The sequence below is a fragment of the Schistocerca gregaria genome, chromosome 1 (assembly GCF_023897955.1).
Source record: "Schistocerca gregaria isolate iqSchGreg1 chromosome 1, iqSchGreg1.2, whole genome shotgun sequence".
Taxonomy (NCBI): domain Eukaryota; kingdom Metazoa; phylum Arthropoda; class Insecta; order Orthoptera; family Acrididae; genus Schistocerca; species Schistocerca gregaria.
The window spans coordinates 415497840-415525039 of NC_064920.1; positions in this window are offsets into that span (position 1 = coordinate 415497840).

Sequence of the window (27200 nt, forward strand, 5' to 3'; positions counted from 1 at the left end):
ACGGTGCAATTTCAAGGATCAATGTTATGAAGAAATTGAACATACAGACGGGAAGGAATATGGCTTCAACTCTGCTACTGGTAAGCGGCTGGTAACCTAAGCAGAGATAGCTGCAGAAGCTGCTACCAAGAAGGCAAGGATAAAGAAAAGAACGAAGAGTTAGTATGGGGGATAAGGAAATATGAAGGCAACTGGTGTATGCAGCTGGAATGTTCTAAATGAGAGTAGTGCTAAGTTAAGAAATCTGTAAATCTTCTTTTACCATTTACCGGAAACTTGAATTTTCATCATTCAGGTACACTTTTCTCTCAAATGACTGAAGTTTAAAACACAAAAATTGGTACAGATGTTTAGAATTACTTCACTTGCCTACTATCTCCTGAAATATTTATAACATGATGATGATTGATGATGGATGATGGATGATGATGTCGGTGGAATTTGCGCTACATTTTGAAATACTTTTGTTGTAGTAAAAGGAATTACTTGTATTTTTCACCAATCAGCATCATAGAAGGATATTGGAGTCATAAAACACTTATGTGAATGCTGTATGTACTTCTTTCCAACGAAAATTGTACCACAGTGAAATAGTGTTCCGTATTTTATATTATTATAACTACTGTTGTCAGTACCAAAATATAATAAATATCTCAATGATTGTTTGGGAAATACTTTGAATAATGACCCTACTTATCTGTAAGAATTTTGAGGTTTATCTCATTTATAGATCAGTCGCACGTTGAGGGTGAAGATAATGCTAAAAATGCAGCCCGTTCGGGGCATGTTCCGTTAACGGTAAACGACTGGTGTTTAGACCATTATTCACACCATTGACCATAATCCTGCTACAGTTAATGGTTATTGGAAGTTAACAGGACGATTTATGGAGTAAATTGGCAGATTTTTTGTTATGGTTTTAGGGCGCAAAACTACTTTCATTTGCGCCCGGTCTGTGACTTAGGAAAAGGTTAAAAAAAAGCAAACTGGAAACCAGCAGCAATGGGAGCTAAACTAAAAAAGTGGGGAAACTAGAAACAGAAGGAAAACTTATAAAACCACTATAAGGGGGGTTGTTTGTCCCCAAAAAGCTTCAAATGACTGACGTCATCTCATTGACACTAATAAACTGTAGAACACGATCGGCTGAGCGCGTGTCATCTGCTAAAATGGAAGATGTATCAGGAGACAGCTGTAGACGAGTGCGTAACGGAGTAAAATAAGGGCACTCAAGTAAAAGGTGTCTCACCGTCCACAGTTGAGAGCAGTGGGGCCAAAGCGGGGGAGGATCGCTACTTAAAAGATGTCGATGGCTAAAGAGACAGTGCCCTATCCGGAGTCTAGTTAAAATTTCCTCCTCCCGACGATGAGTTCGTGAGGAAGAGGTCCAAGCACAGGAAAGAGCTTTCACGTCCCGCAATGTCTTGTTGGGAAGTGTCGACAAAATTACGTGCCACAAAATAGCAACACGAAGACATAAAATACTTCGCAGATCGGCGAAGGGAGTCATGCGAATAGCTGGCTGAAGAAGAGAGACTGCAGCTTTGGCCGCTATATCGGCCGCCTCATTTCCACAGATACCAACATGTCCTGGTATCCATAGGAACGCCACAGAGACGCCCCCCAAGTGGAGAAAGTGGAGGCAGTCCTGAATCCTGTGGACCAGAGGGTGGAGAGGGTAGAGATCTTGGAGACTGAGGAGAGAGCTGAGAGAATCTGAGCCGATAACATACTGTATCCGCTGATGGCGATGGATGTATTGGACAGCCTGGAGAACAGCGTAAAGCTCCGCAGTAAAAACAAAACACTGATCGGGAATAATTGACAGGTGTGTCGGCGTCCCTTAGAGGCAAACATAACCGACGAGCAGAAACTCTGTTACATAGTATGTAAGTTGTCAGGCAAATCCAACACCTTCCATGAAAACCCTGACATGATAAGCAAATCCACTTGTAAGTCACATAGCTCCGAATAAATCGTGACATTAATTAACCAAAATAATACGAGTAACGAGTGAGCAAATGGAATACCACAGACTAACACAAAAATGCCTAAATGCATGTCATACCTTCCCACTGTGAGACAGACGCAGTTCCGAGGGGAGAAACGAGAATAGAAGCTGAGAGCAGGACGTGTTAAGCTGAAGGCCCTACGATAAGGGACCGACACCCACGTCGCCAGCTAACCACTAGGACAACCGCAGCTGCAAGTTTTAGTGTGAGACTTTTTCGCGTCTCTGTTACGTTGCAAACCTTTAATAACATTGCCCCACTACGAAAACTATAACGTTTCTCATTGGATAGACGGAATTTTTGTAGGCGGAGCTTAAGGTGAACATTGTGTTTTCATCTGACAAATCACTGTCTCAGACAGATAGTTTTTTTTTTAACCAACTTCGGTAAATTGTGGTAAGGAGAAGGATTAAGGAGAGAGTTACTTCCAAGACGGCGAGATGTGCGGAGCTGTGCTGCCCGCCGCCCCTGACGAACACCGACAAGGTAATGAACGAACGCGGTGCCGCATAACAGCTCATAAAGCTTCACTCAGAACTGCAGAAGTCTTATCTGCTACACCCCTTTTTTGCGTAATACTAGTGTCGATCGTCAATTAAAGCTCATGGTATTCACATTTGCTACGTGAAGTAAAAATCTGAAACGCGATGATTTTTCTGTTACATAGTTATTGAGAAGCCACATTAGCCACTCTAATTACTTATTTAACTTGTCGTAAATTAAAGATAATCGAGGGTCTCCGTAGACCATTTTGATAGTTTTCTCTTTTGTGAAACTTAATTTAAACCTAGATTATAAATGTGATATGGCATAGGTCATCCTTCGATCCATTATAGAACTTCGAAACCCATTCAGGGAATATTCGTTCACATTTTTGTTGAACGCAGTTGGTTTTTATCATCCTGTATTAAAATATTTTATTTTATGAATAGTGGAAATTATAAACAACGTATTGTGAGTAGAATAAAATTTCCTATGGTAAACTTAGCTGGTAAAAGAACGTCGAAAAAGCAGTTAACTAAAAATAGGAAAGCCTTCAACCCCTTCCACTAAATTTAGTTCATATTAAGATTCATTTACAGGGACTGCAGTGGAGCTGACGCTGAGATCATTTAGTACTTGGTTATATCATCGCTAGTCTCACTGAACTCTACTGAATTCTACATGTCATGTGTTGTCTGGCGTCTCCTTACCAGCAACAGGTCCCAGGTTCAAACTCGTCAATTCCCTGAAACACACGCTCAGAGCGTCGTTTTGCCAATGTGGTAGGGAGACACGATATAGAACAAACAGACAGCACGCAGAATGTTAGGACTGGTCGGGAAGAATTGGCTCCGGGTTCCCGGGTTCGATTCCCGGCGGGGTCAGGGATTTTTTCTGCCTCGTGATTACTGGGTGTTGTGTGATGTCCTTAGGTTAGTTAAGTTTAAGTAGTTCTAAGTTCTAGGGGGATGATGACCATAGATGTTAAGTCCCATAGTACTCAGAGCCAATTTAAAGATTTGGCAGATGTGTCGGCGTCCCCTAGAGACAAACATAACAGACGAGCAGACACTGTGTTACATACTAAGTAAACCTTTGTACTTCCCAGAACCCTATGGAGTGGGAGGATCCAAGTATATCACCGGGATATTATAGTTATTGCTATCTCGGCTCGGGGTGGCAAAAAATAGAATTACAAAACTGCAGAACATTTGTTAGCAAGTACTACTATCCTGATCTCGCGCTACTGATGAAAAGTCTTAACAGCAGGCTGCCTGCGCTGTGAACGAGTGCCCGCGGCCGTTCCTGGACACCTAGACGATGGAGTGGAAGTATTTCGCAGAAATTCTTGGACCAGACGGATACGGAGAAGGACGAGGCGTCCATCAGCGCGGGCTTCTCATTAGAGGGGCGTCCCGAGGGACAAATCGCGCGGCGCCAGCCGGCGTGATGGGATCATCGATCACCAGCCACCAGCCGACAGCCGGCAGACGGCCTGCGGAGAAATCGAAGCTGTGCCGCACAGGGACCTGCTGCTGCGGCGGCGGCGAGCCCTCTACGTCGCGCACTCGATTCTGGCCCCAACTAGAGCGTGACAGACGACAGAAGACAGAAGACAGTTACACCGGAACAGCTAGAGCGGCCGTGTCTGCGTCTAATCACACCCCCTCCAGACACAGGACGCTGAAACCGCGTGTGACACTGCCTCTAGCCTTCGTAAAGGCTTCAACACGGGGTAGTGGGCACTACATACAGGGTGGAGCACGAAATGTGTTACCGTTTTGTTTTTGAATATAAACTTCGTCAATACAATCTGAAAGGAACATACACTACAATGAAGAGCCGTCGAAGGAGATTTGTTCCAACTCAGTACATGCTCAATATGTCCAACATTTCTTTTCCTAACTTCCTTCAAACGAACACTGAAATTAGTGATTACCCTACGGCACATGTCTTCCGTAGTTTCACTGCAAGCTTGAAGAGTAAGTCTTCGCGTGCGTTCATTACCTTGTCGGTGTTCGTCAGGGAGCGGCGGCCGGCGCAGCTCCGCTCACCTCGCCGTCTTGGAACTAATTTTTTTCCTAACTTCTCCTTACTACCATTTACTGAAGTTGGTTTTAAAAAAACATCTGGCTGTGTTATCATCGGACCAATCAGGGTCTCAATGTTAACCTTGAGCTCCGCCGACAAAAATTCTGTCTATCTAATGAGAAACGTACTTTTCGTGGTGAGGCAATGTTTTTAAAGTTTGCAACGTAACAGAGACGCGAAAAAGTCTCACCCTAATACTTGTGGGTGGTGTGGTCTTAGCGGTTAGCTGGCGACGTGGGTGTCCGTCCATCCCTTATCGTAGGGTCTTCCAGCTTAACACGGTTCTGCTCCCGGCTTCTGTTCTCGTTTCTCCCCTTGGAACTGCGTCTGTCTCACGGTGGGAAGGTATGACATGCGTTTAGGCATTCTTGTGTTAGTCTGTGGTATTCCATTTGCTCACTGATCACTCGTATTACTTTGGTTAATTTAATGTCACGATTTATTCGGAGCTATGTGACATACTACTGGATTTGCTTATCATGTCAGGGTTTTCACGGAAGGTTTTGGATTTGCCTGACACCTTACAATGTTGGTTTTTCTCCATCAGAAGTTTTGTATAACATGACGCAGTACGATACGTAGGAAACCTGTATGTCGACTATGATGGTTGTTACGATACACCTTAGACCTGAGGGCTCTCCGCACCAAGTAATCGCACAGTGACAGACCTGGTGACCTGGACGGCCAGTTAGAGCCTCGAGCAGGCCCAACCCCTGGTAACAATCGTCAGGCGTTTAGATGTGTAAATGTGCTCCAAGGTTCGGCCGGTTGTATGGGTAGGGTAGTTTTTTCCATCCTTTTGGAAGGAACTGTAGATGCTTTTTTTCATCCGTTAATGGTGCCACAAATGGTTTCGAAACATTAGCAATGTAACACGCCGAAGTCAGCGTCTGATGAAAGAAGATGAGACCAATAATGCGGCGTGCGGAAAGTGCACACCAAATCCCAGCGTTCTAGTCGTGCATTACTATTTCGTGGTAGTTATGCAAATTCATCGTTACCCAGGACATGTGAATCTGTGAGTTTACGTTACCTCTCAGATGGAAGCAGGTTTCATCACATATAAGGAACAGATCCATGTCTAAGCCATTCATTGTTATCTCAGCGAGCAGCAACACACGGAACTGCAGGCGCTGAAGAGCATCTACTGGTTTTAATGCCTGAACCACAGACGCTCGGTAGGGATGCATGTGCAGGTCCAAATGGACTATTCATTCACATGATCGGCGTGATATTTCGATGGCTTGCGGTGAGCGTCGGGTTGATTTGGTAGCACTCAACTATTTTCTGGTGAACTGCAGCCTAATTTTCTGGTGTGCAGGAATGTTTTGGAATGTTTTTTTGACTTTTTGAAAGATCCTGTCTCCTGCTATTTGCGGGCTAAACGTTACGCAGCTCTCTTTGCTGGCATTTTGACTCCATTAAACGTCTCAGCAAACAACCGACCACATCGTTTCCACGATGTTTGTTGTCACGTAACTTTCTACACTAAACACCCGCTGCTGCACTGCGACTATCATCGTCCACTTCGCGGTGCTCCACACATACCGACAGAGCACGCACGACGTTCTGAATATGTGTGGATCACGTGACGGGCGTGCTTATATGCATACATTCATGTCCAGTCACATCCACTCGTCCCGGCCACTTGCTTGTCGCACCCTATATAATTGGTTGACTGACTTAATGCTCTTATGTTGTTCCATTTCGTAACTAGATTAAGGCCGGGAGGGGGGGGGGGGGGCGGTGAGCGGACACACTCCTGTGTAGGAACAGGATGGCTGCTAGGAACCTATGAAGTATCTTCGAAGCTAGTAAAACATTAAATCGTCGGCACACGGGCCGTGCTGTCGAACGTTAACGTTGAGCGAGCCAAGTCCAACGTGCTGCTGAACGCTCAGGAACAGTGCGACTTGTGCATACGGTACGTGGGCCCCAACGTGGTAAACGCAATCGCAACGCACTCCAGCGGCAGTTGAGGGATGTTTCTAGCTCGTAAATCACACTGTTTATTCATCGGGCGCGCGTAAAATTCCCACACTAGCTCTATTAAAACGCAGATGTCCCGCATCGTCCACGAAAATGCAAGTACCATGTCCAATCAATAAAGAAACAGGATTATAAAAGTTCCATTACAAACAATGCGGTACAAATTTTGAATACTTCTCTGCATAAGATAAACATTATTTCATCATTCTCTCATTTTAGTAAAATCCCAAGGTCATTCTTAATTATGTTCCTACCCAGTAGCAAAATCTTTGCAAGATGTTAATTACCAAGAGTAAGAGGAACAGGAGCGAAATATTTTTATACAAGTAGCGCAAGTTGTCCTGTAGACTAAGCCAATAGAAGAAAGTCACCCCTGGAAAAAAAAAAACTAACAGGGCGGTCCGAACCCAACACAGCATCTGAACCTAATAAAAAAGCGAATGTCAGGAAAAAAAATTTGGAGGTATCAAGACGCGAACCACCACACCTCCGAACAACTCAATACTAAACAGTGACTGTTCATTATGCTAATCCAACAACACACAGCGTCAGCTCATTAACTTACCGTTCCTGAAAACCTTAATCGTAGATAAGATACTAATTGTAATTTAACCAATAACAATGCGTTTTAGGTTGATCTTCAGAGTGTCGCTGCCTTCAAATAGCCTACTCTCATAACACGCAATTTACAATAGTTCTCTTGCCACTAATATGAGTTTTCTCATTATTGTATTGGAACGAATCACACAGTTAACAACTGGTTTTCGAGTGATTGTCAATTTGCTGATGCTCAGAAGCGGCAAATATAAATATAGGCTTGAAACGAATGCCAATATGGCGACTCACAACTCTGGACTGATGGGAGACGGCATGTGTGTGACGTAGGTGGCGTTGTGCCATCTTATTGGTCAACGCTCAGACGCACGCTCAGGATATCTGACATGCCAGACATTGCTCTGCACTTTCCGAAAGACTCCCGAACGTGCTGTTCCGCGCTATGACGTCAGAAACTCGGCACGCTCAACGGTGAACGTTCGGATGCACGGTCCGTGTGCCGGCGGCTTTAGGTTCAATCGTTTAATCACTTTGTTCACAGTTCGTTGCTTTTCCGTACCAGCCTCGGTTGGTGCTTGATTCAACTGCGTTTTGGACCTTACCTGACCTCTGACCTCTGTTTAGTAAGCTGACACTCAGCGACCGCATGCGTAGATGGCGTTAGTGAACTCGACGCCGTGAGTGTGTCGGCCAGCAGGCGGCGGCTGTGTCCGACCCTAAGGTTTAGTCTTGAGCTCGCTCTAAGTGGCCTCAGACCCACTCGCAATTCTATGATGACCCATCAGCGATGTACCTGGTTTCAGTAGTTGTGAGCTCGATTGCCCTCCTCAATACCAGCCTTGTAGGTTTCAGCACTCCCAGGTGCCTTGGTGTTTAGCAGAGAGACTCCAAGAGACCCTTTTGCTGGCTTCCGTTCAGTGCTGGCAGCACTCTGTGGTATAATGATGCTGAAAGTCAATCAGTTCCTCCATAAGTAGGTGGCAGGCGGCGAGCAGCATGGAGTTCACGTCTAATACGTTTTTGGCTAGTTCGGAGACTGTGCTGGTGCACCTAGGACACAAATTCACCACATTATCGTAGTCACGGACTCGAGTGGTGTTACTGTGAATGCCGTAGATCCCAATGATCAACTGCAAGAGCTGAGAAACTGGAATATTTGAAGGAAGCTGGTACTAGTCTGTGAAGTGAGGTAAGATTCATAATGATCTGAAGTGTCCGCATTCTACTATATCCTCTTAACAACTCCTCGCTACGTGTTCTTGAGGAAGCAACTTTCTTGCAGCACGTCTTACGAGCTAACAAACCTGCTTGTCTCCGTTCCCGTATTTTTATGTTGCAGCCTTCTTTTTACTGAATGCGTATTTCTCATTCAACCTGGCCCTTTCGCAACACACGGGAAGGCTTCGTACTTTAGCCTTTGTCTCTGGCTTCACTTGATGGAATCTGCCGTAATGCGAGTGAGTTGTAATACGAATTAGTAATTTGCGACTCTTTATTGTTCATTGCCGCAACAGATTCCTGTTGAAAAAATTCGTTCTGAATTTTACTTTTCTTTCGATTACTACTTATCAGTCCACATCTAAGTCTTATTTTTTTAAAAAAATCTCTGTAACTGTTTTCAGGGGTTACTTCTAAACCTAAGTCATGAACGTTTGTTATTCTGCCTGGTTATACATATTGTTAAGACTAACTTACATCACTTCGCACTAGTCCGTTTGCTATTCATCGCTATCTGATGGATATTTGGTTCTTCTGAGAAAGCTATCTAACGCTTCATACAAAAGTAAGTTGCACAAATAACACCAGAACCGATATTATGCTCGTCGTTGATACACTGAAAATAATTATATTGCCTTTACGTTTCTCGTGATATTGATCCACGCGATACAATATTTGATTGACTGAAATTTTTCCTTTTTGTTGATTTTATTAATTCGTATAGTGATTTTAGCAAGGTGTAAGCTTAGATATCGCTAATAAAATTTATGTTTGATTAGATAAGATATGCGGATGTTCCTTCAGTCACTACGACTCCGGTCGGGATTTGTTAATCGCTGTTCCAGTGTTAGTAGGTGGAAGATTAAATTGTCGCTCTGCTATTTTACGTTCAGTTCCACTAACAATCTATTGCTCTCTAACTCTAGTTTCATTACCCCAGCCCGTTTACTGTTTTCATAATAAGTCATAATTACTGTTTCAGGTGTAAATATGGAGTAAATCCAGTGATGTCCAACTCTTTGGAATTTTGACTGAGGATAAAGAATATGTTTTACGTTCCTTATCCAATACTTGAGGGCTCCTATTAGTAGATTGAGATTATATGAGTGATAGTAATGAAATTTGATAATTAGTGTGAAGACTAATATAAAGTGAAACTTATTTTAAGTATTATCAAAGCCTGACACATGCAGTCACAACACTCATGCTTACTTTTGTTATACACTGTAACAGTGCTCCAAGCGGAGAGAAAACTATACTTCTGAATATGATATAGGATGAGGATGAATTTTATCGTTTATACTGATGTGTACTATTTTTGCAATAGAGAAAGAGCATAATGTCATTAAAATCGGCACAAAGTGAAAAATGACACCACAGTTGTCTTTCTTTAGCTTCCTGTGAACCTTGGGGTGTATGAAACGGTATACTGCACGTCAATTAAGGATTCTCTTGTAACGTACATGTATTTACTGAAAAATGTAGTTTTCTTTATGTACAAAAATTGGCTAATAGACAACAGAAAACCTGACCTTTTGCAGAAAGGCGTATATGTACTCAGAAAGATGAAGTTCCCTTCAATACACTTACAGTCAAGCCACGGAGGATAATACCTAGGTTATTAAGGTAGCAGGTAAGCCACCACAACTGCAGCTGAAACAAAGACCACACAGGGGCGATGATGAAACGTTAAAAGCAATAAAACTGTATCCAAAAACCGAGACAGCAAGGAAGCAATTCCACTGTTATTGCTACGTATGCGCCACTAATGGCAAGAATAAACACTTTCGCTTCTGAAGCAAACGTCATTTACCCACATATTAGGAATCTGAGTGAAGTGCAAGTCTGTGCGGATGATTATACTCCTCAAAAAACTTACTTGTCAAGGAAAGTGCCTATCGTAATAAGAACAACGTAAATACATGCTGCTCGTTCATAAAGCATGTATCCAGGAAGAAATTTTCACTCTGCAGCAGAGTGTGCGCTCATATGAAACTTCCTGGCTGATTAAAGCTGTGTGCCAGACCGAGACTAACTCCTTTTGCGGGCAAGTGCTCTACCAACTGAGCTACCGAAGCACGACTCACGACCACTCTCCGCCAGTACCTTGTCTCCTACCTTCCAAGCTCCACAGAAGTTCTCCTGCAGACTTTGCAGACCGGGTTCGACTCTCATTCCGGCACACAGTTTTCATATGCCAGGAAGTTTAATGAAAAACGTCGTTTTATTCTCTTTCTTCCAGCACAGTAAGTTGCAGTTACAATTGCAGTTAACTCTTAAGTATTTTTTCATGAAAAACTTACACAATGGAAATGCCGTGTGGCTAGGGCCTCCCGTCGAGCAGACCGTTCGCCTGGTGGACGTCTTTCTCGTTGACGCCACTTCGGCAACTTGCTTTTCGATGGGGATGAAATGATAAGAACAACACAACGCCCAGTCCCTGAGCGGAGAAAATCTCCGACCCAGCCGGGAATCGAGCCCGGGCCGTTGGGTATGACATGCCGTCGCGCTGACTACTCAGCTACCAGGGGTGGACAGCAAGTTATAGATGTCATGTATCACTGAGATCCGGCAGTTTTTACATGTGTTGCACCGAATGCATCTCTCTTGATAATAATTCTTGTAAAGCGAAAATTTAACAACTATTTCGTTAATAAAGAACAAATAATCTTCCTTTCTTGCCGCTAGTGGCGCTAGCATCTCCCGAACACACAGTCGGCAACAACTTTCACAGTAGTGAGTATCGTGACTGTGCATGTTAGACAGTGGTATAATTACGAGAACCGCAAGGCACATTTATTCTATGGGATTTATTCACAGTTTCAGACTGTGAACTTCAGATCTGGAGTAGAGAATGTTTTATTTCAGTATGCACTCAGCTGTGTATCCAGTGCCCAACAATCGACAGTTTCAATTCAATATCGGTGAGACAATACTCGGAGATTTGAATATTAGGCCCGTGTTTGACGTTTCATCTGAGTCGGAGCTGAATAATTACGCGAGCGCTGAAGGTCAGGAGTGTGGGAATAGAGAGGTAACCCCCAACTAGCAGGAATACCACATCACACAGATTTGAAGACGCTGCAGGGAGATCGAAACTAATCATACGACGTATGAAAGTAAACGATATATTAGAGCTGTTTTAAATATCAATATAGTAGTTTGTCTCTCATGGTGTATAGTGAATTTGTGTGTTTCGCTCACTTAAGACATGTTCGGCCGGAAACTGGTTAAGTTTGACTTAACATTAACTGACAGCACCAATTCCTGTAGCGTTTGAAACAGATTGTCTCTATCACTGTTCTTACACCGAGTTGCCGGACCGAGTGGTATAGCATTCCTTGTAGATTTGTACGACAGTCTACTTGATACACCAAGAAATTGGGCACCTTCAATCATGATGTGGTCGTGGTCACGTCCGAACATGAAGATACGATATCTCCTTTCTGCCATTCTCCCCACGTCGACCCATATCAGTGAACTAGTTAACACTTAACGCCGGTACTAGAGGGCCAAAAGTTTGCCTAGTACCAGCTGTGCATCATATACAGCGCTCCAAAGCAACCACAGGGCTCTTTTGGAGGAGTAAAATATTTAATGTTTTCTGCAATCCTGTTTACATGTATGTTTTACAGCCTTAGAAGTGACCCATCTCCATCATAACCATAACGTATTTTTCGCTTAATTGCACTCATACTCGATACTGAAGATCAAAAACGTGGAACTGAAGTCCAATGAATAGAACATGCATCAAATTGAATTAAGTGGTTTACTGAAGTTGCATGCAAAGAATTATTTATATCCTTAAACTAAATGTGTTAGAATCAATGGAATAATTACGTCGTTTTTTGGTTCTTTTAGAGTCCTCATTGCTATCTCTCGTTCTTTTGTCTAGATGTATGTAAGAACGCAACTTTTGTAGCTCTGATATTGTTGATAATAGTTAAGATGACTTATTCAATACGTACCTTGACCATAACTCATAGTCTATATAGGTTTATTATTGGTTTCGTTTCGCTGGGAAGTGAAAGGTGGGCGATGTGACAATTATGTGCCATGAGCGCGCTACCATTTGCACGTTTACATGTTTTCTCTTAGAACCTGCAACCTGAATTGATTGTTATACGAAGTCCAATAACTCTTGCTCTACACTGCGACGTATATTATCGCACTGTGCTGCGTTTAACACGGTCATCCATTATCCCATCTTGTTAGTCTCTTACAGCGATCTTTTTGCCCCTGGTCTGTAAATTTAAATATCAGAAAGTGCAGAATCTGTTTTAGTGTGAAGTTCTGATTAAATCCTATCGTAAATGCAAATTAACCATTATCGTTGTCACTCCCATTTTATCTTGTGTGCCCCTTTTCCACGGACAATTAGCATGCCAAGGTAAAATACTGTCAAGCATTCCAGGTTTATTCTGACCCCGTATTTTTTTTTAAAGAGCAACAAATGTTACTAAACAATGCGAGTAGGACGTGTGATTAATACAGCAGCTGTCCTACTTCCCCTTAACTGACGCAGAAGCGGACAGACATTGGTGAAGATATGATAATTTTGACCAAGCTATGGGTCGCAAAGACTAACAGGCGCCGAAAGACCGAGACAATTTATCAGTCATTAACAAAATCCAAGAACTGCTACGCATACACATCGAAGGGAAACTATTTGCCAGGGAACAGCAAGAAGGTGCCGTTAATGTATCACTGGTAACGAAAAAGCTGTTCAGCTACAGGAAACGACCGCTTCTAAACGTATATTAACTTGTGGGTTGTTCGAAGTATGAAGTACTAGGAAGATGCACTGAGTTGGACAGACATTGCTCAGACATGGTCCTCACCGATCAAACTTGCTGTTTGGGGCTCTGTATAGCAGTACCATTTTTTATGGTACTAATTTTAAGTCATCACTTCAGTAACGAGTCGTATCAAGGTTAGGTTTCCGTCTATTAACTAACGTTTTGAAGATTACATATTGTATATGGAATGTTATCGCAGTGTTGGAACTTTATCGTTACTGATAAGTTTGGTACCTGGAGTAGTAAGTCAACTTAATATGTACCGGTCTTTTGAGTCCATTGACTTCTCTAGAGAAAACATTGAATGGCACACTAAGTTCAAACGCATTAGTGTTCGACGTTTATAAGAAGCAACGTGTAACTCTTTGCTGAAGACCTCCGCGCCGTATAGTAAGATGATCTAATCTAGATCAGAGTGGGCAGAGACGCTGCCAACTAATCAGGAAACATCTACTAACAGCCCCCTTTCCCTCCCGGTCAGCAACATCATTACCTGCTTTGTCTCTCATGATATCGCTGACATTTAAACTCCGCTCGGGGCAGTATCAATATGGTGTTCGAATGTCGGAGGAACGACAGCTGCTTCTTCTTCTTCTTCTTCTTCTTCTTCTTCTTCTTCTTCTTCCAAAGCTGATATCAGAACGATAGTGATTTTGAACGCTGGTGCCTGAGTGAAGTCTACGCTTTAACACATCCCGAATTTGTCCCATCGGGTTCAGGTCCGGTCGCTGGACTCAATAGTCCATGTAAGGAATGTTATCGTCCACAGATCATTGTCTTACAGGTGCTGCTTTATGTCACCCTGATCGAGCACTAATCGTCTACTAGCTGTTTCTCTACTGTAGGCAGTATCAACTCTGTAAAATATGTTCAGCATTTGCCATTTTCGTAAGTGCGATAAGGGTAACACACACTGACCACGCAGGACACCTCCTTACCTTAAGGTTACCTCCTCTGTACTTTAATATTGCCAGTCCACTTGATAGCAGATGTCCTTGAGCCATCCGCTGAACCCAGACCCTTCGATCACATTGCCGCAGGGTATACTCCTCTTTACCAGTTCAAATCCTCATCCACTGTTCAATGGGGTTGCTCTTCACCTCAGGCATCGTTCAGCATTGGCTTCAGAAATTCGCGGGTTATGAGGAGTTGCTGGAGCACTGTACCCGATTTTTGGAGTCCCTGCGCACAGTAGTTGTGCTAGCTTAAATGCTGCTCTTTGGAATTCACAAATGATTCCTTCCGCTGATTTAATGCGACTGTTCGTCAATACACGACTTTTGCCTGGTCTTGGTTCAGCTGTTATAGTTACTTCACATCTTCACAGTCACATCTACAGTCGCCTTGAGCAGCTTTAGAAGGGTCAAATTTCCCTGACCCATCAGTTGCTCTTATGACAGCCAATGTCTAGTTCACGTTTGAAGTCACTAAACTCTCCTTATCAAATCATTCTGCTGTTACTACATTTCTGCCGACAAAACTATACCACTCCGGATCATACGACCGGGTCTCTTAGTTCCTGATGCGTCTTACGGGCTGAATGGCCGTGTTCGAAGACACGTTAGTGTTCTTGACGTTTCACCCAGAGGTTCAATGGACATTTTCGAGGATGCTCCAGGCCACACTGACGAGGAGAACGCGGAAAGTGCTGTGATCCTGTTTACCAGTAACTTCACTTATTTCGACTCCTGTTGTAAGGAGCGAACTCGTGTCTTGGCTTATGCGTAGATACTGGGCAGTGTCTGAAAACACGACGGTCTAAATGTCCGAGATATTTTCGCGAACTATATGAGTCCTTTACCAAGCTACATCCTCAGAAGAAATGACGACTCGGTTGATAGTGTCACAGTTTCTTAATTTTGCGCTTCGTGATCTAAATCCAATTACCGCTTTTATTTTGTTTTTGTTGATTCCATTTATCTAACCATCTACGTAGAAGGTTACTACACGAACATTTCTTATGATATTAGGGGATGTAAGAACCTTTAGTAACTGTAAAATTACACAACCACCCACTCATATCTCTCTCTCTCTCTCTCTCTCTCTCTCTCTCTCTCTCTCTCTCTCTATCTCATGGTGTGTGTGTGTGTGTGTGTGTGTGTGTGTGTGTGTGTGTGTGTGTGTGTGTGTGTGTGTGTGTGTGTGTGTGTGTGTGTTTTGTCTTCTTGACGGGGTGAGCGGCTACAGTCTTAAATAATCGTATTCTGAATTTCATTCTCCTACCAGTTTTTGTATGAATTCTTGTATTTTATTCGTATGTTTGTTCTTCAGGAAATACTGGTGCATTCCCTTGGATGATACCGATCGTAGATATGTTCCAAACCAATATTCTGAACACCATGATGGTCAAACGAAGGTAGGTTTGCCACAGCGATATTTTTTTTCATATGACTCTCAGTCGGGATAGAAACATTGAATATTTCACCCGTTTCGCGGCAAACCATGATAATGGATTACTTTTCCGAAAACTGGTGCTTGAAATTGGTTATGAATCAAGATATACTACAGGAATATCAACGAGAACTTTCTCAAATAACATCCTCACTCATTGATTTATAATTTCTTTTTAAATTCGTTCAGCAAATGACCGAATGCAATTAGTTAACGAATAGGACAACGTTATTTAAATACAGATTAGAAACGTTTAATGGTTTTCTACAGAATGGGTAGATAAACGGAAAACCGAACTAAAAATAGTAATCTGGTTTCAAACACAAGGCGCAGAACTTTGAAGCCGTGTCGCTAGCAACTGTGCCAGATCTTCGGTTGAACTCTTTGCTCGCTGAAAGGCATATGAAGTACATCGAAAAACTGACATCGTTTCGTCAGAACTGGTCGACTGTCGGCGGTGAAACCGAGACACCTGTTTGCTTATTTTGACCCCTCTTCCAACGAGCGGAGTTTCTCTGATATCGGGTTATGGCACTTGTGCTCTCGTCGTGAGTCGCAGTCGGGAAAAATCAGCGTTGCCCGGAGGACGTCTGAAGGCGTCCACGCAGCTCTGGACGACCCATCAGGAACTGCGGAGGTCCTTTAGCCACGGCCGTACAGCCCAAAAGACTCATCAACGACTAGTCTAATACTCCATCTTTTGTACTGGCGGTGCCGCTTCTGTACATGTATTATGACATAGTTTGTATTGAAGATCCACGGTATTGATTCATTTCTCTCTCTCTCTCTCTCTCTCTCTCTCTCACACACTCACACTCACACTCACAGAGAGAGAGAGAGAGAGAGAGAGAGAGAGAGAGAGAGAGAGAGAGAGAGAGAGAGAGAGAGAGAGAGAGAGAGAGAGAGCTGTAAAACGCGAATGGCACAACAGGACGGAGAACGGACGGAGTCAGCGGTGTGCAAGTTTTGTAATTTCCCGTCTGCGCCGCATCCTGAATTAACACCCGTGGCCGGGCCCGCGGCTGCGGCTGCGGCTGCGCAGCATCGCCGCTGGTGATTCCTTCCAGAGCGGCGCGGCGCGTATCGGGGAATTGCGGAGTAACTCGCGCCATTAGATTAGGCTGTGGCGCGGTGCCGCATTGCATTACATTACCGAGCTGCGGCTGCCGCGAGGTGGCACACCGCTCTGTGCACAGCCCGAAACCGCCAAACGCTTTCTTTCACCGGCTGCTCGTCCTCTGCGGTTTAGTGCAAATGTAAATGTGGTTAGAAGCCCACCTCGGGGATCCCCAGTATGGGTTCCAGAGAAATTTAGGAATATGCGACGCAATACTGACCACACCACTTACGATGTGTGTGAGAAAAGTAATGAGACTGACAACGATGCCAGCGATCTGGCAACACTGTGTTGTCTCACTTGTGTATCCCGGTGTGTTCATCCCTTCCAGATGCTCAGAGTTCCGTACAGCAATCATGTTATTTTTGAGAGCGGCATCTGTGACTAACTATTTTTCTCTGTTAAGGGAGTGGAAAATGAAATTTAGAGCAACATTTTGACATCAAGTTTCTTGTTAAATCTGAGAAATTAGCGAATTTGACTGATGAGAAGCTGAAACAGGCCTGTGGAGAACATTCCTTAGCGAGAGCGCTAGTTTTTCGCTGGCTCAAATCATTTTTGGGAGGTTGAGAACATGATGAAGACGGACCTCGCTCAATGAGATCTTCAGTTTCAACGATTGAAGGTAACGTGAAACATGTTCATCCTCTTCTGAAATCGTTTCTTAGGGCAAACTGGCCAGTAATACGATAGTGATGAAAGATGAAGAAATCAATTAAAATTCGTGCCACAGCCGGGACTTGAGCCCAGATATCCTTGCTTACTAGGCAGGTATGCTAGCCGTTACACAACAGGATTTTAACTAACACAACTGCACAGTGTGCCCTAACCCAGTGCCCTTCTCCCTAACACGAATCTCAGGTCACAACTTCAGCTTATTTCCCACAATACAGACTATTGCCGATGCTCTCTGGTACTGGAATAGCACCTCAGCATTGGACATAATGGGGGAAATCCTGCCTTTACCTCAGCCGTAAGATAGATCTGATATAATCAAATTTACTTTGAGACGTCTTTATTGTAGGTAAAGATGAGGGTCAAATGTCTGAAGGAAAATTTGATCATACCAGATTTATGACAAGTAAGTGATTTACAAATACATTCTTGGAAGGCTGAGGGGCTGATGGAAAGGGTGGATTGTGAGAGACTGGACATTGCAGACAAGGGGTTGCTGCATCATGACAACGCCCCGTATCACACACTTCCATTACCGAATTTTTGACATCAAGAGGTATTTCTGTTATTCCACAGCTCCTTACTCACCTAATTTGAGTCCTTATTACTTTTTTTATTTTCCCGAAATTGAAAAATGCTGTAAACGGGGGCCATTTTGAGACTGTGGAGAACATTAAAAAAAAAAATGTGACCGGCGTGTTAAAGGCCCTACCAGTTGCAGTTTTTCAGCTCTGCTATGAAATCTGGGAACAACGACTCCACTGGTGTATTGCTGCCGAAGGGACCTAATCTGACGGGGACAATACTGTCGTTAAAAAGAAGCCTTGATATTTACACCTCTTATCTTATGAGATAGGTTAAAGAAAAGTAATCCTACTTTCACAGCATTTGAAAATGTTGGCAAGGTTGCAACCTTCCGAATTATGACGGTACCAAGAGTAAGCACGACGAGCGATGGGTAACTTGCAGAGTGCAGTCACAGGAGTAAAAAGTAAAAGGGGCAGAGAAGACTGTACTCAATTCCTTATTATTCCATCAGAATTATGAGCAAACAGTAAAGGGACCAAAAATAAATTTGGAAAGATAATTACAATTCATGATAAACAAATAGACTGAGGTTTGCCAGTGACTGCTATTCTGTTGGCAAAAAAACGTTGAATATTAGTTGAGCGGAATAGAGAGTGTCTTGAAATAAGGCAGGACCATAAAAATCAAAAGTAAAAAAAAAAAGATAATGTAACAGATTCAATCAGGGGAATCTGGAGAACTCTAGGTTGGCAAAAGGAATATGGAAATGTACAGCGTATTAAGAGCAATCAATTGTATAAATGCGTAATTCCCTTGACCATAGTGATGCAGTGAGAATTTATGAGCGCACTGTCATCACACCTTAAACAATATTTGAACATTAATGATAGCAGTATAGTTTTCCAGAACGCACACTGGTGGGGTTGCAGGTACTTCGTGCCCAACATTAAGTTTAAAACAAACTTCGTTACTTGTTATTGACTTATGTCAACAAAATCCTTTTTAACACTAGAACGGTGGAAGCGGTCAAAATGACCCCTGTCATGTTTTTCGTTCATTTTCATATCCAATTGATTTACTTCGTTAATGAAATTTATGAAGTTGATTTTTTCTTGTCTTTCTGAAGATGTTTTAGCATTTACAGAATATTGTAATTTTCTTCGCCATTTCATTCAATCTACCTCCAACGGCGGAAGGGGTCAGTTTGACCCCACCGTGTTTTCTCTCTTGAATGTGAGTAAATTATTTAACAATACAATGGCAACAGTGAGCAGTTGCTCTTCATTGTTGCAACTTGGCCCGTGTACATTCAAGTTCGCCACAGTTTACGTTGTGTCACTCAGGCAGTCTTTGTCAGTAGGACAAGTTTTCGAACATGTGTCGTCAGCGCGGACTTCCTGATTAAGTGTTACATCTTCTAGAGAATTCCGAAGTTGAATCGGACACTGACTTCACTGATGAAGATGACTATTATGTACGTAGAAAGTGAAGATTAAGACATTGTGAACAGGAGACTATTACTGGAAGAGGATTCAGATGCTGATACACGTAAATCACCTCTTTCACCACAGCAGGTACCGTTGGAAGCGTCTACAAAGATGATTGCAAGGGGTGGAACCGTGTGGGAGATTGTAAATTATTTACCTTCTGGAGGGTGGTCAGCTGTGAATGTACTGAAGGAGAGGAGGAGGTCCCACTGCTTATGCTTGCCAACGAGTAGACAGCTCTGTCATCAGTGTCTTCTGTCTTATTTTTGATTAACCTCATGAAGAAATACAGAGTCAAGTACTCGGAAAGTACTGAAAAACAATGACTAGACTGTGTCATTTAAGGAACTGAAGAAACTGATGGCCATCATGCATGTTTTGGGTGTACTTCGCACAAAAGGTATGTCTGTGGATCATCTCTGGTCGTACTCTTTGGGGCCTGCTTTCTTCATTGATATTGTGCTAAGGCATAGATTTCGGGAGCTTCTCAGATTTGTCCGTTTTGTTGAAAAATCAACCCACACTGAACGCCTGGCAGCCAACAAATTCGCTTGTGTACCTGAAATTTGGGGGAAGTTTATTGAAAACAGTATTCGCCCTTGCCGCCATGGAGAAAATATAATCGTTGATGAGCAACTGTTACCAAGTAAAGCAAGATGCAGGTTTACTCAATTCATATCCAACGAACCAAATAAATATGGTCTCAAATTCTGGTTGGTGGTTGATGTAACGACAAGGTATATATCTAATGCTTTCCCATACCTCGACAAAGAGGACACACAGAGAGAAACAAGCACTTTAAGAGTACGTCGTTCTGGGTCTCATGAAGCCATTTGTAAGCCAAGAAAAAATGTGACCACAGAGAACCTCTTTACGTCTCTTCAATTTGATAAAAAACTCGAAGAAAAGAAAAATGCATTACTTGGTACAATGAACAAGATCGGCCGTGAAATCCCCAATGACGTAAGCAAACCGAATGCTGAAACACACACCACCACAATACTGCACAGTAATGGCAACATTGACTGTATACCAAGTAAAGATGAATAAAGATGTCATTCTTCTGAGTACGCTGCATGCTGAAGTATCAATAAGCAAGAAAGGAAAGAAAAACCTGAAACCGTTACGTTCTAAAATGCACCAAAGTATGGAGTGGACGTGGTTGATCAGATGACCTTTAAATATACTACGAAGGTCGCATTTGGGAGATGGCCAATGTATTCTTCTACATCATACTAGATAAGGCGGCAATAAATGCTTGGGTTATCTATAACATAATAACTAACAAGAAAATGGGAAGGAAGAAATTCATACTTCAACTGACAAATGAACTGAAGGAAACGAAAGAGCAGAGACATCACGCAGAGGAAGGGCATATGGGACTGAAATCACGTCGAAAGCGGAGGAAGTGCCAAATCCGTCTCTGCAAAGGCAACAAGACCAGCGAAAACTGTGTAATCTGCACAAAGCTGTGTGCAGAAAATGTGCACATAAAACAGAAATCACCTGTGCTAAGTGCGTGTAGTAGCTCCAAATGACTTGGGTGAAAAGTAATACAGACCTGTTTGTAGAACACATGAGAGTAAAATGGACCAAATATACTGAATGTGTCTAGAAGGTTGTAGTTAATAAATCAGAATCAATAGTTAAACTTGTTAACACTAGCAGCAATAAATTTGTATGATACATTGTTGTCCCAATAAATTAGTAATTATTGTTTATAATTTTAAATAATTATTGTGGTTACTAAAAATAAAGTATGGATTAACAAAAACTAGAAAGGTACTTTTTCAGTTAAATATGAAAATATATTACGTGGCGTCAAAATGACCCGTTTCCACCGTTTTGGGAATGTCAAACTCCGCCTTCCTAGCGTTAAAGAGGTAGTGAAATGTAAGTGGAGTCCAAATCTTGTAACTATCTTTTAGAACGATCTTTACAATATCAACGCATTTTCATGAACGTATAATACCAAGTTGGGAGTGCATTATGACCACTAGAACAAAACATAAAACGCCAATTTCATTAGTTATTGTTGGCTTTCACTCACGACCCACGATTTAAACCGAGATTCGTGTGTAAGTAAGGTCCTGAACCAATTTTCGAAATTGTCAAACACAAGGCAACTTTTTGGACTGCAGTATCTTCACAATTTGGGGTGAAAGTATCCCCTCCTTTGTATGTAGAGCGTCGGCACTTGTAGTGTGGTTCGAGGCGTTGTCACTGGAGCTGGTCATTGACGTTAGCGTGCGTTTGGAAACACGCTAAGACTTGGCCTGGAGAGTGGCGTACCGTGAAGTAAATCACGTTGTGCGGAAAGTGGTGATACTTCTACTAATCCTTTACTGTAATGTAGTTTGAATGTTGTGAAGAATCGGCCGAAGGTAATACTGAAGTGTAGCATGCTCGGTAAAGAAAGGTAAATTGTTGCTCACCTGGTTTCTGTAGAGGATGGCTGTAATCTAACTTTCCATACGGTGAGCCAGACTAGATAGAATATTTTTCACCATATTTTTTATTTGAGTAATTTACTTATTAGTTGCTATTATATATATACATCAAGAGATGTAATGTTTACGTAAATTGGCGTGAATACAGCTGAAGCATTACACTGTTTAAGGGGAAAAATTTACATAGAACAGCTACAGAAAAAGAAAAATAATAATTATAGAAATCTACATACTACTATTTGACCATCTGGAGTACAGATATATGCTCATCCGGAATCCAAAAGCCACGTGCTACCCTTCTGTTACACTGTGCCTAACTGGTAGATCACAAATTTAGTAATTAATAATTAACGACTACTACTATACAGCACTTCATTATACAGTACGAAACTGCAGAACACTAATGTACTTAGTACCAGAACCGTATAGGTACTCAACTTTAGAAATGTGATGTTCAAACTGTGCGCTGCAGGACTTGGGAGGTTAGTGATATGAATTGCCGTTAGCCGCCGGTACTAGTACGGCGACGCAGTGTTGAAACGAGCTTCAGTGTGCATTCGAATTGTAGACAATTAACTTGGGTCTGGAGAAGATGAGCGAGGATTTATTCGTAAAGCTGTTTTATCTGAACCGTAATAGTGCTGCTGTTCCTCGCGACTATCGACGCATTGAAGGAATACGGGGTGTTCCTCTTTCAGGGCCGTGGCTGAAGAAGGTAATTGGGAAGTTCGAATTAACTTACTCCAGAAGAAGTCGACTGCCTATTGCGCAAGACATTGTTGAAGTTATTGTTACCATGGCTGGGACTGCTTGTGTGATCTTCAGGCAGCACAGGTGCTGTGTCACGACAGCTGAATATTCCGTGAGTCAACGTTAGAGAACTGCTACCAATACTTGTGAAATGATACCTCCAGTGTAGCCCCAGACTCTCGTCACATAGTGGAACATTTGTAGCATGGAACGTGTGATATACCTTTTGCATTTCTTACTTTTATGTTTTCATCCTCTTTAAAAGCAAAGAGAAAAGATGAGGTGGTAGTAGCCCAGTGTAGAGTCTTTGCCTACCGTCAGGTATTTTTGACTTTCAGATGTTAAAAGACAGAGCAGTTTTTTGTTCTTGTACGAGTTGTTGGAAGGAAGGTTTCGCTCAGTGAGTGAACGAGTGAGAACCGCCATTTTTAGCGAGTAATTGCAGACCGCCATTGTGTGTATTTTCTATGTGCATCGAACAGAAATATAGTAGTGTTTTATTAACAGAATATTTGTGAGAGTTATTATTTCAAGTAGTAATGCAATAAGAAGAACGGAAGCCCACCTGTGTACTGCGGAAAATTTACGAAGATCCGAATATAACAACACGGCCACAGTCAAGGAGACGGCGATCGGACATAGTATTAATAATTGGTACGCAAATACTATGAAGACGATTTATTTATATCAATATAAACTAAAATGATTCCTTTCCCGTTACAGGCAATGCCTAGCTTATTGTGCTTGTCCTTCATGCCAAAGAATTAATCTCTTTAATTCATCCATTTTAAAAAAGCCACACATTCCAACATTTTATTGTTATTCATTCCCTATCCTATATTATCATTTTATTATATTATAAACGTAAACATGGCACGCAATTGAGAGATGTTAACGCTTTCATGTGGAAATCAAAATAGGATTCTTTCAGGGGGTTATTCGTTATTTACATTCCTCATGTCCTTAAAAATGTATCCACAATGTTTCGTTGTCGTACCACTCTTTTCTCATGAGGGCCTCTGAAATAGCGGAAGTTTAATTACGACCACCTCACCCTCGCGAATATGCATAATTCTAAAGGTACTGCAGAAACTAGCTATGATGTCGAACTGAACTGTGGCGTCTTTGTGTAAACCGGTTTACGAACTGTATGACGCCAGTATTTGTGAACGTTATTGCATTAGTATGTAGCCACAAAAAATATGAACTCACTGGTGAAACAGTCAATAATCAAGAATTAGTTTTGGCCACGCTGTAAAAAAAAAAAAAGTAAATTGCTATTATTTACGATAATTTAAGGAGTTTCACAATATATGTAAATATATTTACGAGTCTGTGGTACGTATTTAGCAACACTCCTCGGTACCTAAGTAACTCTTTCAGGTCTGATCTGCAGCTGTGTGGACATTTAGTGGTTACTGCCCATATAGCCGCCAATGTTTTCATGGCCGATATAAACTGAGTTATGCTCTGGTTGGACGTACATATGTACCATACAACATGTGTTTCTTACTGAATAATGTGCAAGTACAGGAACGCGATCAATTACTGTAATAAAAATAATACCGATATATCGAAGCAGTATGAAAAGTGCTCACAACTTTACCTAAATTATTTGTTATTGCCGTCACACTAAGAGTGATACCATATTGGATACTACAACCATTTAATGCTGTCTGGTGATGGTTTGGATCGAGACTGGTAGATTAAGGTTTGTAAGTTTCTTTCACTAAATGTTTTATGTATAAATCTGAGTTTCTGCAAATATTTACTAGGTACGGAGCACCTCTTCAGATAATATTTTAGCTCACCTGTTGCAATTTCTGGCAAAAGGCAAAGGCGGACAGTGTTATGCTTTATTAGTGGCTTATCGTAGTGCGAAGTGTCAACAGAGGTATCTAGAGATGCTGATTAAATGCAGTGTAAGAGCACGTCTCAGTTTACTGTCATTACTTTTCTCCGTGTGTTTATTGTTGGCACTGGAATCAAAATCACTAGTCTGTCGTAGACTCTCATATTAGGTCATTGTAATACACATCACACTGAGCACAGCTGCTTGAAGGGCTACTGTAAAGGTACAGCCTGGATGTCGACTAAAAGGTAGGTAAAGTGTCCTCGTTAATCTGATATAATTGATTGTTGCCCACCAAAGCAATGAATAAGGAAGACATTAATTACAAAATAAAACAAGAGTCACAATTAAGTAAGCTTGTTACACGTACATTTAAAGTTCATGTAAAGTCTTCTGACATACGAGTGCATTGACGAAGCTAGTATCCAGGCAAATCTGGTTGAAAGACCCGTTGGTGTCTGTAATAAATGTGTACAAATATGAAACTATTATATTTATGAAGTCGTGGCATGATTGCCGGAATTTCAGCATTAAAAGGCCGATAGTTCCAGAGGAGAGCATAGGTTAGCATCTGTGGGCAGAGTTGAAAGCATATTGACTGTAAGATCTAGAAGCATATCTTCAGAGTGAAACTAGACAGTACTTAAGCTCAGTAAAAAAAATGTTTTGACTGTCCCTACCGGTGTCTCACTGTAGCAGCCACATCTCACTCATTTAATCTGTAGGTGTGGACTGAAGCCGCTGGGAAGTCAGTCGTTGATTTCATACCAGTGACATGTGTTGAGGCTAAGTCCAACTCTGTCGGAAAATTGTTTGTGTTCCCTGTCCACCTGTTCGAAGAGGCGTCTGGCTGCCTAGACACTCGGCTGATGAGTTGCAGACAAGATGTATGGAGGTCAAGTCACATGGAGGGGAGGAAGATTGGCAGACAAGTGATTTTATACCAACTGCTTCCTAAAAGACAGACTTGCGTTTTCTCCTTTTTCGTTCGTCTCATTTTGATTGACCTAACTACGGATATTCCTATCACCTACAAGTAAAGAGATGCCTCGAAAAGACGCTGTTCACCTTGTAAGTAGGTTGTTTAGGTTTTCATGTTGGTAATGCCAAGTAGCGCTCTGTATGAAAATCACTGGCTGTGCAGTCTGTGGCTGTTGCCATTGTTGGAATATTCGCTATTGTAGTGTTGGGCAGTTGGACGTGAACAGCGCGTAGCATTGCGCAGTTGGAGGTGAGCCGCCAGCAGTGGTGGATGTGGGGAGAGAAATGGTGGAGTTTTGAAATTTGTGAGACTGGATGTCATGAACTGCTATATATATTATGACTTTTGAACACTATTAAGGTAAATACATTGTTTGTTCTCTATCAAAATCTTTCATTTGCTAACTATGGCTTTCAGTAGTTAGTGCCTTCACTAGTTAGAATCTTTTATTTAGCTGACAGTATTGGCGCTCGCTGTATTGCAGTAGTTCGAGTAATGAAGATTTTTGTGAGGTAAGTGATTCATGAAAGGTGTACGTTATCGTTACTCAGGGCCATTCATCTGTAGGCATTATTGCAAGTCAGATTGCGTTGCGCTAAAAATATTTCGTGTCAGTTTAGTGATGATCAGAATAAGTAAAGAGAGAAATGTCCGAGTACGTTCAGTTTTGTTCAGCTGTTTGAAAATCAAATGACATAAGGGGTTTACCAGCACAGTAATTCATTATATTTTCGTTGGGGACGTTTCATAGCTGTTTATCTTCCCTGACTCAAGTAGTTAACCGTAAATGCGCTTCCTAAGACTTGGTGCTGAAAAACAGTGTCCTTGTCTGCTGTGTGTCTGGGACCTCGGCAGCTCAACTATTTATGTTAGCCAGTCCTGCCGTTCTTACGCTGTGTTGAACATTTGATTTTTTTAGTGCCTGAGCTCGGCGGTAGCCCACGCATATAAATGTGAAATAACTATGCACTCTCACTTCACTTTCCCAATGCCGTCTATTGCGGATGATGTGCTTCGATGAAATTCTTCTTTCTATGTTATGTTCACAGTAATGTTCTTCCAGGCCTCAACAAAAATTGCATTTCTCCTCCTTGCACACTCAGGTTATTAAAAACAGACTCTACCAATAGCTTTACACTTCAGGAAATTTGATCTGCGTTGTGATTTCTGGCAATCGACACACACGGGCGGTTCTTGAACGGGAGACCGGTCCGACGCAGTGGCATTGACGCGTGCAGCTGTCGGCTAGTGCCTTCCGGATCTTCTGTGTGCCGCCTCCCCTGTGCAACTAGCGTGAACCTCTGTACACCCGTGCACCTGCAGCTCCATGGTGTTCCTTCATAGTGCCCTTTTGTTCAGGTGAACCATTCAGAATGAAATGTACTCTACGTTAGCTAAATATTGGCCATCACTGCTACTGATAAGCATCTCATTTATCGACGGAGATTACTTATTCCAATTTGATTGGGCCTTTTGATTCTAGTTTTATATCTATGACAGGATAGTTTTGGGAGAAACGGTAGTATAACACAATCAATATTCCTTCCTTCCACTAGTTCACTCTGGATTCCTCCAGACTGTCTTACGCTAGACTCTCATAATGTGTTCAATTTAAGACGGCAGAGTTCAAAGAGGGTAACTGGGAGCGAAGGAAGCAAGCCCAGCCAACACAGAGGCCGACGCGGGTTGAGAAGCTTTTTGTGTGGGTATGGTGGGGTTAACAAGTCACTAATGTCCTCTGAATTGCTGGCACCAAATACAAGTCCTGCTTCCGCGAAAGCAGAAGTAACGCACTGAAGTATAAATCGCTAAACGAAACTG